The 19,167-nt window shown below is 35.3% G+C and overlaps 1 long non-coding RNA gene across 1 annotated transcript; it reads right to left on the bottom strand.

Annotated features, from left to right (window-relative positions):
• Nucleotides 1-10,211: 10,211 nt before the first annotated feature.
• LOC125611080 lies at nt 10,212-16,210 on the bottom strand. Its single transcript, XR_007341207.1, has 2 exons — nt 15,249-16,210; nt 10,212-10,248 (listed from the first exon to the last, which is right to left on the bottom strand). It is a non-coding gene; the product is annotated as an uncharacterized LOC125611080 (long non-coding RNA).
• Nucleotides 16,211-19,167: the final 2,957 nt, after the last annotated feature.

Genomic DNA, 19,167 nt, shown 5'->3' with positions numbered 1-19,167 from the left:
GGAACTATTATGAGAAATGAATTAAATAACTTATATAACACACTTCAGATATTTCCTGACCCTAAGTAACTTCTCTGTAAGTATTTTCTATCACAACTATTATATGACACGTAGTCATGAGGATTATAAAAATGGTAGCTGATAATTCCATGCTAAGTGCTTTCCATTTCTTGCCTATATAAACTCAATGAAGTAGGTACTATTACTGTCCCAATTTTACTGAAACAAAGGCTCAGAGAGGTCACAAGTATCCAAAACTACCCAAGCAGTAAATGACTCAAGTCCAGCAGTCTAACTTCAGTACCAAAATCTTATGGCACTACCATGTTACTTCAAGGGCATAAGAATACTTAGTAAAAGGTATTGAAGTTTTTCTCTGTGCCAGGCATTAACTAATCAGTTTACATCTCTTTCTTCAATTAATTCTCACAACCATCTTATAAAATTGATACTCCATTGTTCCTGTTTTACAAATGAAAAAAAAAAAAAAAAAACCAAGGAACCAGGCATTAAGTAACTTGGCCAAGATTATATATCTAGCATGTGATTAAGGTACGTGAACTTCATACTAAAAGGTAAATAAAGCAGAAGTGCTAAATTTCTATCTCTGTGAACTAATATCAGATAAAGGATCACAATTTTCAAAAAGGAAACTCCCTCCTGGTCTGTTCATCTAAACAATTTCTAAGGCAGCATGATTAACAGAATACTCAACATGGCAATCATAAAAGAAGGAACTGATTAAATGCTAATGTATGCTGATTTGCTACTCAATCATTACTACTCAATCATTTCCCACCTCTACTAGCAGCTATTTTCAATAGTCATTTTCAATCTGTCCTATACAATTTGAATATAATTCAATATTAACAGATATGCAACAGCTTTTGATAGGAAACAGGTCCATTACCTCCATTTCCCTTCATCTGACCCAAAGAAGTTAGAGACAATAGAGAGAAAGATGGTGACTGAATATTCATTCTGTGCAACTATTAAAAAAAGAAGAATTTAGCCAAAATCTATGGGAATTTACAAGTATTACTTATCAATACTAATCAATAACAAATGGTAGGGTGCTCAATGGAACCAGTAGACCCTTGAAGTCTTTGTGCAAATTAGAAAACTGAGCTTTGATTTGATGAGCCAAACACGTTTAATTTTAGTCCCAACCACCCTCAGATCCTCAGCTCTATAAACTAAGGACTTGGGGTGTTTTCCAAGCAGATTATGGTGGATCTAAGATGACATGGGAAGATATCTTTAGAATTCTAGAGAGCAAATTCTATCAAGCAAATTTTCTTTATAGAATGATTGTGGGGGAAGACAGCAGTTTGTCAAGAGAAGTAAAACTTGTTAATGGTCAGGACAACGTTATTGAATCCCTTATATTCACAGCAGAATTAGGTACTTGCTGAAGCAAAAGAAAGTCCTCTAAGGATACATAAAGAGGAAATGAATAAAATTTAATATTTTTGTGGATTCTTCAGAATGTTATTCTAATTAAACAAAATACTGATGATCATTTGGGAGGTCACAAATCACTGATAAATGATACTGAATGAACAGGAAGGACCAAAGACTCTGAGAAAAAGAAGAAACATATTGGTGATAATGATAATAAAAATTGTCCCCCTCTCCAAAAAAAAGTCACAAAATAAAACAAAAAAACAAAAGCCTGGAAGTTACTGAGAATCTATTGGTTTGTGCTTTGCATTCACTATCTTCTCGATGATCCATTATTAATAGCATTTACAGATGAGAAAACTGAAGTTTAAGAAGTTGTGTGACTTAACCAGTAAAGTATAGAACTTGGATTTCAACCTAAGCCATCTAACCCCAGGGTTGCCACACTTTGCCACCATAGCAAATGGCTATGGGTTAAATTAATGGAGCTAGCTGAAGTTGACAAGAACAGAAATGCAAGTACTGGGCACAGCAAATGTTGTCCCACTTTCATTTCCACCTCCATTAGCATGGGGAAGTCAAAATGGTGATATCCCTGGTAGTGATAGAATACCTGGCCAGAAGAGAATGAAAAAAATAAGGGGATACAATGAAATCCAAACACTCCCAAAATGACTTCTCCACTAACCAGGAAAAGTTTACAATAGGGGCAGGTTCAGAAGAAACAAACTGGAATGGACTTCCGTGCCCAGCTTCATCTTCCAGCTTTGGAGAGCAAGTTTGCTGTGTAGGCATTTTGTGGCAATGACTTTACTATTATTAACAATGAAAGTAGTTCCAGGCAGTATTTCATATTTACACAGCAGCCTTTGATGCAGGAACAAAAGCACCTGGCAAACATTCTCATTTTTATTATTGATGGTTTAGATTAATAAAGCGCCTTTCCGTCAAGGAGCCCATTAATCCTTACCCAGGCTCCTGTGACACAAATGGGCAAGTGATCCATTTCTACATTTTACATAGGAAGAAACCCAAACCCAAGGACCTTTGCATAATTGCTTAACAAGACTGTGGTTGGGCCTAGAATAAAATCATAAAGTCTCCAGTGTTGACCTTCCCTCAAGTGAAACCCTGCCTCTCTCACAGATTCCTACTCCAAATTATCTGAAACCAGAAGGCCTTCTATTTCTAGTGGATCCCCTTGCATCGATTTGTAGTGGATTTTCTTTAAGCTGGCTTCTCACTACCCCTCTTTCTCACTGCGCACCCTGCCTGCATTCTCTGTCCTCTCTAAACCACCCTCAACATTACTGCCAGAATCATTTTCTTAAATCTGATCAGAAAACAACTGAAGCTCTTCATTGTCTATACAAACAGTTATTTCATGAGTCATTCAAAGGCTCCCTCAGTCTGGCCCCAATCAGTTTTCCCAGCAATATGGAGACAGCCTTCTCCTCCATGTACAGGTCACACAGCCTAAACTCTGAGCTCGAAACGCACTCTGCTCATTGTAATTCTGTTCCCTCTTCCAGAAATTACCTTTCCATCTTCAACACTAACTACCAAAAAATATGTTCATGGATCTGTAATCCCTTCCAGTAACTCACCTAGGAAGAGCTGCTACCTCCAGCCTCTGACCCACCTAACCTTTATTCATAGCACTCACCACACTCTAACTAGGACTAGAATGACTTTTCACCTGTCTTGTTAGAATGCTCTTTTGTTAAGATTCACAGTGTGTCTGATTCGTTCTTCAAAGATTCAACCAAAGTAATCTGTCTACTGAAAATGTCTGTTAATCTTCATGCAAATGTGTTGTATTGATATCATATCTAAAGTAATTGAGATGCCAATAGTTTCACCTGGCATGTTGATAAATTCCAGTATAGCTTAGAAATCATGTTTTCTAAAGACAAATGTTGAAAAATCCCTCACAGAAGTAAACCAGTGAGTAAACATTTGTGCACACTGGTTGTATGCAGAGGGTAATTTAGTGATTAACATTGTAAATATTTAGAACTCCAAAGCAGAAATATGTTGATTTTTAAGATTTATAAGTGATTTTCTAAAAGCAATACTGCCAAAGTTATCCACATTCCACATTCAGATATGAAAGAGCTTAAATGTAAGTCTTAGAATATAAAGCACTGACAAACCTCCTAGGTCTCCCAAAAGTAAAAATAGAAAACTTTAAAACATCTGGTATATGTAATTTCTGGTAGATATATTATAAATAACAAATTATTACATGGACTAAATGCTGTTATACTATTGATTAAATTTTCCAACAAGTCCTAACCTGAAAAGATTGCTTATGGTAATCACTCTTGGAATAAGCTCCAGGAAAACCCCAAACTTCTACAAGAAAGCACTCAATGTGTTTTACTGATGTAGGATTAAATTACTTTTGAACTCTCACAGCTTAGAATCTATCATCCTAGGAGATATACCTTCAGTTCTACCAATCAGTGAAGGAAAAAAAAAAGTCTTAAAAAGATTTACTAACATTAGTAGGCAATGTGGGCTGCCATTTAAAAAAAAAAAAAAAACTAGTGTATGCTAGGTAGATTAAAAACAACAGAAAACTATTTCTCATAGTTCTGGAGTCTGAGGGGTTCAAGATTTGGTGTTTAGTGACAATGAACTCTCTGCCTCATAGATGGCACCTCTCACTGAGTCCTCACATGATGGAAGAGACTAGTTAGTCATCTCTTTAGGATCTCTTTTATAAGGACACTTATTCCAATCACAAGGGCTCCACCCTCATGACCTAATCACTTCCCAAAGTCCTGGACTCCTAATACCATCACTTTCAGGTTAGGATTCAATATGTGAATTTGGAAGGAACACAAATATTCAGAAATGCTTGAATAGTTTAAGGCTACTTATATCTGCTTTACTAGGGTCAAGTAGTATTTAATTTCCCATCTTAACAACTATTACAGCTATTAAATAGCAATACTGAACAGCATCCTAGAATGACAAGTTTCAAAATACTCTTATTCATCTCATTTGTATGGTATTTAGTTCCACAAACTTGTTATTCTAATTTATAGCTCTTTTACTTTATGTCATCACTGTTCCTTGGAATTCTTGTCCTCACATTTACCTGGATTTCAAACCATACCAAGGTCCTAAGGTTTGATTCTGGTCCAACTTTCACCTTTTTTTTAATATTTTATTTTTAGTTTTCGGCAGACACAACATCTTTGTATGTGGTGCTGAGGATCGAACCTGGGCCGCACGCATACCAGGCGAGTGCGCTACTGCTTGAGCCACATCCCCAGTCCCAACTTTCACCTTTAATGCTGAGAATGTTATAGCATAGGAATAAAATTAAAAAAAAAAAAAAAAAAAAAGTAGTAGGATACTTTGTTTAAGAAAGTAAAATAAATTTTAGTAAAACTACTCAACAATGACAACTAAAAAACAAAGCTTTTAAGTAAGAAATTAAGGCAATTTTTTTTAAATATTTGGCAAGCAATATAGTTTTAACTTAACCTATTTTTCTCTTTTTATTCATTGTCTTATTTGTTCTAATTAGTTATACATGACAGTAGAGTGCATTTTGACACATAATACATAAATGGAGTATAAATTCTTATTTGTCAGGTTGCACATGACATAGAGTTACACAGGTCATGTAATCATATATTCACATAGGGCAATAATGTCAATTCATTCTACTATCCTTTCTACCCCCATGCCTCCTCCCCTCCCTTTATTCCCCTCTATTTAGTCCAAAATACGATTATTATCCCCCCACCCCTTATTGTGAATTAGCATTCATATATCAGAGAAAACATTTGGCCTTTTAACCTAACCTATTTAAATAATAGGTTTTCAGACTCTATCCAGAGGTACAATTTTTAGTGCCTTTATATAATCAAAGTATTTCTCTATGAAAGTCTCCTGTGTTTTTTTTCCTCCTGAGTCCACCTTTGTCCTGTCTCTGTTTCTGTCATTCTGTATATCTCTCTCTTTCTCATTCTTCCTTCCTTCATCAAGCTGTCCTTCAGCAAATATTTATGCAGTGCCTTCCAAGTACAGAGTATGAGGCACTGTGCTATGTGAGGGGAAATCAAAAGGTTAATCAATCTGGCTCAAATTACTCCCTGGCTAAGATGGAGTGGCAAGGCAGATGCATAAGCAGATAATAGGCCATTGTGGTAACTCTGTGAGTAGATATGCACAGGTGACTGAGAGCCCTGAAAAGAAATGCTAAATGGAAGGAATCAGGAAAGATTTTCAGGAGAAGCCATCTCATGCAATCTAAAACAAGTTTACGCAGTAACTCTCAAACTATAATGTGCATAAAAACCTAAGAGCCTTGTTAAAATGCATATTCTGAATCAGTGAGTCTCCGAAGAATCTGAGATGCTCTGTTTCTATTAAGCCCAAGAGAGGCCCATGCTGCTGGTCCATAGATCATCTTAGAGTGGCAAATGTTTCAAAGGATAACAAGGTCTAAGTACAGATGCTTCTCAGTTTACTATGGAGTTATGTCCCCACTCAAATCTATCAGAAATTGAAAATATCCTAAGTCAGTAATGCACTTGGTGTACCTAAACTACCAAACATTATAGCTCAGCTAGCCTACTTTAAATATGCTCAGAACACTTACACTAGCTCACAGTCAGGCAAAATCATCCACCACAAAGCCTATTTTATAATAAAGGGTTGCATGTCTCATTTGACTGACAGCTCACTGCTACTGCCTAATATCACAAAAGAACATCCATACAGCATATATCACTAGGGGAAAAAAATCAAAATTCAAAATTTGATATATAGTCCTTACTGAATATGTAGTTCCTACTGAACCAGTTCCTAGTTCCACTTTTGAACCACTGCACAATCAAAAAGTCATTAGTCAAAGCATCATAAGTTGGGGGATATCTATAAGGATAGATGGAGTGAATATAGGTAGAATAGACACTATGAAGCAAATATCAGAGGTAAGAAATGCCTGAGTGTGTATGTGATGAAACTAAGGCATATTGATGTCCGCAGGCAATTTAAGAGGGCATTAGTCTCTAAAATGGGGGTGGACAGGAATATGGTATATTTTAGGGAGAAGGGAAATTATTACATAGAGGGATAAAGCATATCAAAGAAACTTTAAGCTGGTAAATTGGATGGTAACCTCAGATCAAATTTAAAAATCTGTGACTTCATTGGTAGAACTGGAAAAGATATCATGTCAGGCCACTTAAATAAACCTGCTGGCAATGATGATCAGGGCCTAAATCATGGCAATGATAGATAATATATTAAGGATCAAAGGAGATTGACCTGAGAAACATTTAGGAAATAAAATAGGTTGACTATATTTTCACGTATTAATTTAAAAGTCAAGTGGCTGTTATTTATTCACTTTTTTTCCCAGCCCTAGTGTCTATTCTTAGCTTGACACTTAGTAGCACGTGATCCTGAACAAGCCACTTACCCTTATTTAGCGGCTCATACCACATCTTTAAAAAGCACATTTGACCCAAATAAACACTGTGGTCTCTTTAAACCCTAAAATTGATGAACCTGTAAACTAAAATCATCTCTTACTTAATTATAGTTCTTAAAATCTACCATAATGCCCAGACTATAAGCATACACTGTGCAACTAAAATTGAATCTGCTACACCAATGGGTGTCAAAATTTGAGACCTTTTAAATCCTCCCTCTTCTTTATCCACCACATTCATTACCAAGTCTAGTTGTGTGGCACATATGCCCCTCTAACAATTCTTTGGTTTATGCCCTTACTGTTTTCCAAAAATTCTTGCACCTGTATTGTTCTCTCTGGCTCCAATGTAATCCTCTTCCAAGCACTCCACAAAACTAAAGAACACTGCCATCAGAAAGACCTAGCCTAGCACTGGATGCTAAGTCCACTGTTTCTTAACTGTGTACATGTCAGCATTTATTTCGCCTCTCCAAACCTGAGTTCCTTCATCTGTAAAACATAGAGATGATGGAAGATTAAATGTTTATGAAGTGCTAAGCATAGTGCCTATTACACAGTAAGAACACCAAAAATGTTATATATTATTTTGAAAAACAAATCTCAGAAAAGATTTCAGCAGGCACTTCACAAAAGAGGAAGATCAAATGGCCAATAAAAAATGAAAAGATGCTCTTCATTAGCAATCAGAAAAATGCAAATGAATACTTCAATGAGTGTAATTATGTATCCACCTGATTAGAAAAGCTTAAGAACTTGTAAATCAAGTGTTGGCGGGGATGTAGAGTTTCTCCTATACCACTTCTGAGAGTGTAACCAATTGGAAAAAGTATTTTGGAATTATTTAGTAAAATTAACGGTGTACATACCCCAAAACTTAGTAATTCCTTCTCTTGGTATTTAGCCTCGAGGAGTGCTTACCTGTGTGGGGGAGAATCTATGAGCAATAATATGTGTGTTAACATAAAAAGTGATATTATATATTTTATAGTAGTATGAGTAATATAGAAACAATTCAAATGTTCATCAACAGTAGAACCAGTAAGTAAACTCTTAGTATGTTAGAGTAGACTACTAAGCAGTAGTTTGCATGAATAAGCTTCATGAATGAACATGGGAGAATTTCACGATGTTAAGCACAATTATCAAGTGATTAATTATATATATGTATTAATGTATACATACATACTGTGTATATTAATATATTAATAGTCATATTTATTAATATTCTGTGCATTAATTATATATATATATATATATATATATATATACACACTGATTACAAATAAAATGGAGTTGAAGCATAAGGAAACTAAGATGTATAGTGGAGACATACACACATTGTAGATGGGAAGCCTACAAATAAAAGCAGGAAATTAACATAACATAAGGCAGTTTAGTCATGGGTGGTTTTCTTTGATGGGGAAGGAAAAGCATGTGATTGGAAAGTGGCATCCAGGGGTTTATTGGGAGTCTATTCCATAGTATGAGTAGTATATAAAATGTGGGTTATAATTATTCTTTAACCCACATTTGTTTAATATATTTTTCTATGTGTATATTTCATGATTAAAAAATAAACTGATCATATCATTCTCCTACTTAAAATCTTTAAAAAGCTCTTCACTTAGGGATCAAATCCAAACTCCTTACCTTTGTCTAAAAGATCTTTCATGATGTCTCCTATATCCCTCTTCATTACATCTCTGCCACTACCATTTATGTTCTGGCATAGGAAATGGTATCTAGTGCCTCCAAACAATCATGCTCATTCAAGTTTCCAGTCTATTGAAAAATGTTCCCATCATGCAATGATCCCACCCTTCCTCAGGCTAACATCTTACTGCACTTAACATTAAACTAAAATGTCACTTCCTCTGGAAAGCCTTCCTTGACTAATTCCAACCACATCCATGCTAGATTTTCCTCCACTGTACTTCCTATGTCTACCAATGTAGCAGCACTGGGTAAGTACCACACTCTTTATATCTGCCTCACTAAAAATACATTTTATTATATGCATGGCACTATTTAGACTGAAAACTCTATTAAAGCAGAGACTTTCATCTATTCCAAATCTAAGCATGATAAATACATCACAAATTAAATAACTATTTCCTTAATGAATAAATGTTTAGAATGCGGCAATATATACTTTCTACATCATTGAGAATTACACATAATTCAACATTTTAAGTTTAACCATATAATACTGCCCTTATTTTAGGTCAAAAAATATTGATCATTATATGATTTCTTCTTCTAACAAGTACTCATTGAATTTTGATTAAGTATAGCAAAATGACTATCAGATAAGCTTTCTCAAAAAATATGTAGGCAGACTATAAAAATTATGCGAATTGATGTGAAACAACAATAGGGTTAATTTCATCAGATTACTGTAGCTAGATGTTATGTATTAAGTCATAGGACAGCCTGCCCATGTAGAGTTATATAAGCCACTAGGCAAATGAAAGAGAAATATTGATCACTAGTTCAAAACAGCTTCTTTTGGAGCCTTACAAGCACCACTGTCATAGTCTATTTCTCAAAGATGGTATTTGACAGATTATAACTCATTCATCTCTGCTTGAGTGTATTGATTATTGACTTTGGTGAGTAGGAAGCATCAAGAATTTGATTTAAAAATGTATTCTGCCTGTATGTGCTAATATTTTTATAAAATAATAAGCTTTTTAAAAATTAGTCCAAGTAGGCAGAGCAACTGGATCTATTTTTGATATTCTTTTTTTCAGGCAAGAGGATATATAGGCTAAAATGTCCATAAATTGTATCTTATAAAACTGTGATGTGATTTCCTTTCTCTTTTTTTCTGAAGATTTAAATGGTAGGGGATGTTTATAAAAGGAATTGAGCCTTACAATTTATCAGAACCAACTTTTCTATAAAAGGAGTTTGTTTAATCAATAAAATATAGTATTAAGGTACAAATAAGAAAAGCCACTTTAAAATAATGTTTTCCAACTCATATGTCCCTGCCATATGAAATTGTTAATTGTGGACAACTTATGTAAGCTGGTATGGTCCCTGATGGTAGTATCATGAGGTCAAGATTTTATACTACTATATGTGGTATCAGTAGTACCACACCATCAGTTCAACATTCTATCCTGTAGATTTCCACTTTAGATAGCATTGTTTGGAGCAGTATTTCCTTGGATCTATATGCTAAACCAGGTGTGATATGTAAATGGGTTATGCAGATCTAGATGTCCTGTTAAAGAACATTTTCAAATTTCCAACTTACCACTGCTTATATGGTTTCTCATCTATAGGAAATGGGTCTAATTCAACAGCTTCCTGCATGAGTTGCCATAACCAAGATCTGAGATGGTCCTGCTGTTGATATTTCTCACGCTAGCCTAAAATCAAAGCCAAAAAACAGATGAGTTTGATTTTAAGACTTAAAAAGAAATTTTATCTGCACTTAAAAACCAAAGAATAACATCAAAGAGAATAAGAATAATTTTCAGGTGGCAAGGTGCACGAGGAGGAAATAAAACATCTCAAGGTAGTGTTCAGAAGTTGTTGCAAGCACAAGAACACTGACATTATAAATATCAGATCAGTTAGATATTTTAATATCTTAACAATCATCCAATTAATAATTGTCATTTGGGTCAATATGATACTTGGTTTTAAGATCACGAACTTAGTTTTATAATAAAAAGCATCAATTGATCCTCGACTACGATGGATACCAGGTTACATGTATTTACATATTTTGATTTTCAGATAAGATTTCCTTGGAACAATGGATTACATAGTTACCAATAAAAGGAGGAAAGTGTTGAAAACCTCTGAAGTATGTTAAATAGAGTAAAAGTAGCCTGAAATTTGTTGAAAGCTGGAAAGACACTTGTATTAATGTTCTTCCATTATCTGATTCAGCAACAAACCTGCTATTTGACCTTAGTACCTGTTACGCCCCACATTAAATTGGACCAAATGCTCCTGAACTGTGCCAGTTTTCAATATTCTACCAATTGTTAAGCCATAAGTTTTGATTTCTGGTTTGGAGAGTATGGTCACCACACCCAACATAAACTCTGCCCCAAATAAGAGTATCTTTCTTTGCCAAGTAGTTACAACTACTCCTAGGAATACTTCCCACACAACCACCCTCTCAACCCTCCCCAATGTCTTAATGTGGCCCCCATTGTCACCTATCACCATTTCAGAGAAGTTGAATTTCTTTCTCCTCTAAATTCTTATTGCACTTCTTGTTAACCCACTTATATGGTCCTTAATCAAAATCCTCATCTCCCCAAACATCTGTAAGCACCAGATTATGGAAACTTTCTTCCTCCCATAGCACTTAGTAGAATTCTGTGCATGGAAGATATTCATTCAATAAATATTTATTATGTCCCTACTATGTGCCAGACAAAATCATTCCGGGACATAGATTATAAATCAGTAGAGAATACAGATAATACAGCTAATACAGGAAGAGGCAATTACTGAATTGTGTGATAAGTGCCATGACAGAAGTTCCTCCTACAGACACTCAATGCAGACTGCCAAATAAGCAGACCTCGTTTACAGTGGTTTAAAATCCTATTTCCAATATATAAGGTGAAGACATTTACTATAAGAAACCCACTGTCAGGAGGCATATCAGGTTAACATCCATAAACAGGGAGTTAGTTTTATTTCTATGAGGATAAGCCACTAAGATGAATTTCTAGTACTTTCAATTCACTGATGTTTGGGGCTTTGTTTTCATTTTTTCCCCCTATAGCCCAAAAGAAGGAGGAGGAGGAAAGGATAACAAGAAGGAGGAATAGGAGAAAAAGAAGAGAAAGGAGAAATAGAAGAGGGAGAGGAAAAAAAAAGAAATCCCATTTATTACTATGCAGTCTACTCTGCAAATGCCTGGTCACCCTATCAGGGAGTTTGGCCTTAACCCGGCACACTGCACAGGGTTTTAATTTTAAAGCAGCTATAGTCAGGAATGCTTCCAAAGGAGCCTTCAGTCATTTCTTTTTCCACTCAAAACCTGGATTTCCATTCCTATAAGTATTATTTCCTTAAACCTATGGGTTTTCCACTGTAAGTAACTAGGGATAAGAATGATGAAAAAGGCCATACTTAGGTTAGACTTAAGTGTCCAAAATGCCAATTAAGCTAGAAAATCCTTCACCAAAAATAAGTATGTTTGAGTACTACTTCTAAACCTGTTTCTTTCTATGTAGAGATTGTCAATATTACCTGATGTTTCTGCTTATCTAGATTCACAATAAGACATAAAGATTGTCTCCTTTTAGTGCATGAAAAATTTAGTCCCCAAAAGATACTTTTTGCTTTCCCCTTCTTTGCTCATAAGAGTAAAATGTACTCAAACTGAAAAATCTCTGTCAAAATCTATGACTTCCCTGAGAAAACATGCATTACATAGGTGAATTTCTGAAAACACAGACTCCAATTCTAAATTACATTTGCTTTCAAACAATCAATATGCAGCATGATTTTTTTATCTGAATCAGCAGCAGTGTCTCATCTCAGACTTATGTAATGCAATAAATATATTTAATATGCTAAAGAAACAAATGGATTCTGTTCTTTGCCAATAAGCATCTCTCCCAGTAGTCTATAGGCCCAACTTTCTCCACAAGTCCTTGGTGCTCAGAAAGAGGTGCAATAATCAATGCATGAGGGGAAAGAAAGGAGGTTCTCAGCAAGCCTGCAGCAAATAGAGCACTGGACTCCATTCTTGTCATTACTGGACACTTTTGTGCCTCTTTTTGCATGACCATTGCAACGTCCAACCCAAAGCTTAAAAGAGACTGCAAGATGAAATAAAAGGGGCCATGAAGAAAGATGAAATTAAAGTGTCAATTTGTTTACTTATACTAATTGAAGGAAGTCTCTCTTGTTTTTCTGATAAATAACCAAGCCACCATTCTATTTGAACATACCAATTCCACTCCAAGTCCTTTAGCTACTATGTGACCTGAGGTCAAAGCTAGAACAAGGAAGAATACCTATCCCTATGTCTAAAAACAAGAAAAATCCTAATTTTTCGTTATCTTTTATCATCAGTATAAAAAGACTTTGTAGCTAAGCTTACATCCAAAGAAACAGATTCATTCACATGAAGCCATAATGAAACTTTAAAAATAAATATGCGCTTTTAAACATGGAATGCTTTTTCAAGTTACTTAGGTTAGACAAATTCCTTGTGCTTGTTTTATTTCTACAGGATACACTAATAACAAATTAATTTTCCTGTAAATGTAAAATATTTATATTTTATAGCATCCACGATCAACTCTCAGTTCATTTTAACCTTGAAAAATATTGACGACATACCTAACCATTAAATACTAGTAGCGGCAGACGTACCAGACAATGACAGCAAAACACTCAGTCCCTCTGGGATCTGTTCATAAACATCCCCTTCCAGCATGGCAAACATACTCCTCCCCGCAGCAGATGCTGTTCTGGGGCAAGCAAGCAGGAAGCTGTAGGCAGCTGATTTTTCCACTCTACATATAATTTCTTACTGCCTCATCACCAAGAATCTTTTTAACAAAACTGCCGAGATTTGGTAAGAACAGGAGCCTCTCAAATTAAAGAGACTTTTACAACAGCGGGAAGGAATGATATGTAAATGATGAAGCATGAAGAGTCTTTAATATTTAAGGTCATACCACCTTTGTCATCTCATTTTCTAGTCCCATTGTGGGGGAGAGAAAACAGAGTTTGCTCCACGTGGTGAAATAAGCTAATCCAATACTTTAAGTCAATTTTAAGGGTAAGGTCAAGACAGAGAAGGAAATACATATCAGAGAGTGCAGAACTGCTTCATCCAAATTGCCCAGCCCCCCAAATCCAATGGTTCCAGAGTGGAGTTGGAAGCTTTGTAAGCTCATTCATGAGCACAATATCTGTATTGATATACATATATGCCCATCTAAGGTAGAACACTTACAGAAGCTTCTCTGAGAGAGAAGGTCCTTACTGCAACCATTTTAAATATGTTGATCAGCATTCTGGGAGATCTTCCAAGGTCTGACAAGTAGCAGATTAGGGATAGAGGGAGAAACTGGACCTTGGGCAGGCAGTGCCTGGTGCACTTACACCCATTTTCTTTCAGTCTCAACTGTGGCCTGTCCCATATGATTTAGCCTGCTTCCTTCCAGTTTGTTCATGAAAGTTATCATCAACACACGAGAAACAGGCAAGACTGCTGCACGACACTGTCAAGCTCTGCAGCAAAGGCAGCTCATGTAAACAACCTTGTGATTGCTTCAGAGCCCGCTGCCATGGGATAAGTCAGGCTCTTTCTGTAGCTAAATTGCTGTACCCTTGGAATTTGTCTGTTTAAGGGAGTAAAAGCAGAGACTCAATCTCTAGATTTAAATATAGGACGAGAAAAAAAAAAGTGTGTGTGTATACATATACATATATATAATTTATATACATATATACACACACATTTAATTTTCTTAGATTAACTATAACCTGACTTGCTTGAAGATTTTCAATTAAACCATATTTATTTTGTTGAAAGTACAGATACATAAGTTCTGATAAATATATTGCAATGCTCTTTTCTAATGATACATTTTTTTTTCCCCTGAAAAAGCTCTGACATTTCTCGGGAACACAGTACCCCAGCATAGAATAACTGGGAACCTTGCCATTAAAAAAAAAAATATGCTCCTGCTGTGACTAGGAGATCACTTTCTTAAAGGGACCCCTTACCTATGTGACTGCAGTGCCAATGTTTCTTCTTATTTCTAACCTGACTCCTGTTCTATGTTCCTTCCTGGGTCCAAATTTAGCCCAGAGTCTCTCTACAAGAGGAATGTCATTAGTTTTACAACTAAAATATATATATACACACCATTTCTTACTAAACTATAAAAATGTCCCAACATATTTAAGGTATACCTGTCAAGAAGTAAGCACAAATGGATAATAAGTGACATTATTGTTAAATGTTTTGTGGGACCCATAGTATTTCACATATGGAGAACTGAGGTCAGCACTTCTATCAAGCACAGCTGCCCCCACCACCACCACCAATATATGTATGTTTCTCTCTTCCCTTCTGTAACTCCACATTGATCTAAAATCCCTTGGTCACGATAATAAGCTTCCTTCCCACATTTTGTCACCCTTTACTCCAAACAGAAAGATTTTCAACATGCCTACGTCTTGGAAGAAATGTTCTGCCTAGAGAGAAAAGCTAGTGGCTTCAGAGGTAGTTCGCTTGATTAACCTGCTTTCCACACCATCTCTCTCTCCACTTTCCCATGCTCCCTTTCCCACTCCACCAGGCGCAATGAATAGACATCACCCCACCCTCCAAAAACAGGTTAGAACCCAGAATGAGCAAAGAGCCACCTACCATTCCGTGTCTGAGAACTACGATCCTGATCCGGCAGTGTCTGCCCCAGAAATCCTCCCTACTTGGTTTTCATTGACCACATTCCAAACTGTAATGAGGAAGATAATTTTTTGGAGGTGGAGAGATTATTTAAAATTAATGATAGAGAGGTGATTTCCAAGAAGACCCAGTCTTAAACTCACTCAAGCCCCTAGGAATTGAGGGGTGAGGAGAAAAAAAGAAATTTGTAAAAATGAAAACGGAAAAAAAAAAAAGGGTAAGCATATAACATGCACCACCAACCCCCATAAAAATAAAAAGAAAAGGGGAGGATTTAAAAAAAGAAGAAGGAGAGTGGCTTGCTGAATCACCCTCTTTCACTGCCTGGAAACCATTGTGCAGCGTGATGCTGCCTGTACCATTGTGGAACCTACCAGAGGAGACGGACAGAGGGCTTGGGGAATGGGGTTGCTATGGCAACTGAAAGGAGCACACATGACGTCAAAGCCCAGAGAGGTCTAGGGAGGGGTGAGAGGGGGAAAAAGAAAAAGGAAAAAGTCTATGCGCAGCTACAGCTTCTCTGTTTTCTGGCGAAATGAGGAGCAGGCAAAATGTAAAGAAGTAGGGTTCACAGGCACCCATATCAGCGACTACTCGGGGGAGCCAGTCTGCAGAGCACCGAGAAACAGTCCACTCCATGCAGCTCTGGTCGTTTGCATGGCAGCACCGGGAACAAATATCAGCAGATCAAAAGCAAAACAAACAAACAAAAAACACTGGAAATGCGGCCAACCTCGGTTTTTCAACTACCTCAGCTTTTTGCAAACAGCAGGGGGAGAGACATGCAGTATTTTTCTAAATGTCAAAACAAATGAGAGATGGTCATGAACTCGGAGAAGAAGCAAGCATTGAAGTCTCACCTGGACCACAGAGGTCATTTGCACAACAGTATTTTTCTGTTCTGTGTTCTTATTGTCATAAAAAATCCTGGAAAAAATACCCACTTAAATAAAACTCAAGAGACTGAGGCTTACATTGCATTTAAAGTGTACAAAGAAAATACTGATGATTTGAATTAACAAATCAGGCTTCTTTTTTCTAATTATAGATAATTATCTGGAAAAGTGATGCAAATTGCATTATTACTATTGGGGGCAAATATCGTATTTAAGTAGTTTCTCTGCCTTTGACAGTATAAAGGTATTTTTAAGTCTCCACACTATTTTAATAATAGTTTCATGGACCAAGATCTGTTGGCTAGTTCCACTATTTAAAAAGAAATTAATTTTACCAAAAGTTTTAACTTTTTCTCTCATAAGCAAAATGTTCAGTATCTGCATAGATTACCTGAACCATGATTAAGCCTTGACTTCTCAAACTACATAATCAAATACAATTCCTTTTTTGCTTAAATACCTTTGAGGTGGGTTTCTTTCTCTTTTTTTTTCTTTTTCTTTTTGTTATTGTTGGTATATCAAATATTGTAGCATCATTTATTTGACCAACGTAAAATATACTTTCCATCACTACAAACTGAGCACAACCACAGTTGTTTATACATCCATATTTTCAGAATGTGACAACATTTTCCATCCTACATGAAACATTTGGTTTAAAAAAAATCTTAAAAGTCCTCTGTTTTGTTTCCTACCTTCCCTCCTGTTGTCTCCCGTCTTTGAGGCGAGTTTCTATCTACTGCAACCAAATAGTGCTGAGTTTTATGTGATTCTACATTATGTTTTATAACTTGCATACTTATCTGAATAAGAAGCTTCTTCCACACCTTTCCAGAAAAAAAAACAAAATGTGCAACAGATTTAAACTCAGCAGTGATTGTAGACACTGAAACACATCATAGACCTGTAAGGGACCACTTAAGGTTTTATTGTTTTTGTATCACTGTTGCTATTGTTGTTTTATTCAGAAAGGAATTTTGAAAATGAAAGACTTTGATGACTTTTCTGTCAGTTAAGTCAGCACAGCATGTTTTTCCATGTCCCTTTGCCCTAATTTCAAATTCAGTAAGAATCAATTGACTACCAACGTTTAGTCTTTATGGGCTCTGTCTATACATGATAAATATCTCATTCAAAAATATGGACTGATAGTCAAACAATTATAACAGAAAGAAATTGTTATACTGACTTTTAAATTATTGGATTCTAAGTTTTGGGAGGTTGGTTGGTTGTTTTCATGGTGCGGGGAATCAAATCCAGGGAATGCTAGGCAAGCTCTCTACCATTGAGCTACATCCCTACCCGGTATTCCAAGTTTGGATAGGAAAAGTCAATCCCAATAACTCAATATCAATGAGAAACAATGAACTTCAGCTCTTACCTTACATTATAAATATAAACCTTAATTCAAAATAAGTTGTACACCTGAACAGTACAGTTAAAATCTATAAAACTATCAAACTAAAATATATCTCTTAGAAGAAAGAATAGCTTTCTGATCTTGGACTTGGCTAACATTTCTTAGGATACAGAAAGCATAACAATTTAAAAAATAATAATTTTTAAGTAGAATTCATAAAAATTAAAAGCTTCCACTTATCCAAAGTCACATTAAGAAAATGAATAGACAAGCCATAGGCAAGAAAATACTCTCGACACATATTTGAAATTTTTCTTAATACACATGAAATTCTAGATTGCATAAAAAAATGTATAATTCAATAATAAGAACAAACCATTTTGTTTAATTGGAAAAAGACTTGAACAGGTAATGATAGAGGAAGATTTATAAATGATCCATAAGCATATAAAAATCATTCAACCTAATTATCATGAGAGAAATATACTTGTGGGTGCCCACTATATAAGCTCTCATAAAAGCTTTTTTTCATTTGGTGTCAATCATCCTGTATTGTGTATTACTATAGATTTATGAATATATAATATCTCACCTTATACTTAACTATGACTTAATCCTTTTTATTTTTCATTGTCTTCCCTGAAAGAAAGTTTCCAGGAACTGAACATATGATCTTACAATGATAGGTAATCAGTAAAAATTTATGATTAATTGTAATTATCTGTGGCTTATAAATCTTTTACCCATTGAAAAACTTCTTATCTCAAAAATTATAATGAAATGTTGAGTTTTGAGATACCCAGTGCTAATGCAGGTAACCTGTGTTACAATATTACATATTTGAATTTTTGTTTTGAGATACAAAAATACCTTAACTATTTCAAACTCTTTTCAAATTTCTTCAAAATGAAACTGTATTTAATTAAATGTCTGACTTGAATTCTACTAGCAATATAAATTATGAGAGCCTTGAAAGAAGAGTTTTAAATGAGTAAATGAATATGTAAGTTCTTGTTTTCAAAAGGGTAGTGTTGAATTCAGTATTCTTTGTATACAAGTCCAAGTATTTAATGGCATGTGTACAGTTTATGACAGGGTTAAAGGTGTTCAGGAACAGCTCTTGTTTTTCAAGTAAAGAGATCTCCCTTCCCTTGCTTTTATTTTTTATTGGTTCTTTTTAGTTATACATGACAATAGAATATACTATGACCTAATTATAATAGTATGTAATATAATTTGTTTTCCTTCAATCCCAAATATTTCCCCTTCCCCTCCCTTCTCCCTTCCCTTATAAACAAAAAAATGAACTACTAAAACTTTCAAAATGAACTACTAAAACATGCAGTGATATAGAGGAATCTCAAAAAAAATTATAATAAGTGAAAAAATGAGACAATAAGAGCATATACCGCATGTAGTCATTTACATGAAATTCCAAGCAGACAAAACTACTCTGGTGATAGGAATCAGAAGTATATTCTCAAGGGAGAGGCAGACAGTTAGGGACTATGCTGAGAGCAAGAGGAAAATTTATGAAGCAATGAAAATGTTCTACAACTTGATAGAGATGTGGGTTATTATATGGATGTAGATTTGTCAAAACTCCTCATAGTGTAGTTCTTAA

The sequence above is a fragment of the Marmota marmota genome, unplaced genomic scaffold (genome assembly GCF_001458135.2).
Source record: "Marmota marmota marmota unplaced genomic scaffold, marMar, whole genome shotgun sequence".
In the NCBI taxonomy this organism is placed as follows: Eukaryota; Metazoa; Chordata; class Mammalia; order Rodentia; family Sciuridae; genus Marmota; species Marmota marmota.
Note: the sequence above shows the minus strand (reverse complement) of the source record. Positions and strands in the feature narration are given on the sequence as shown.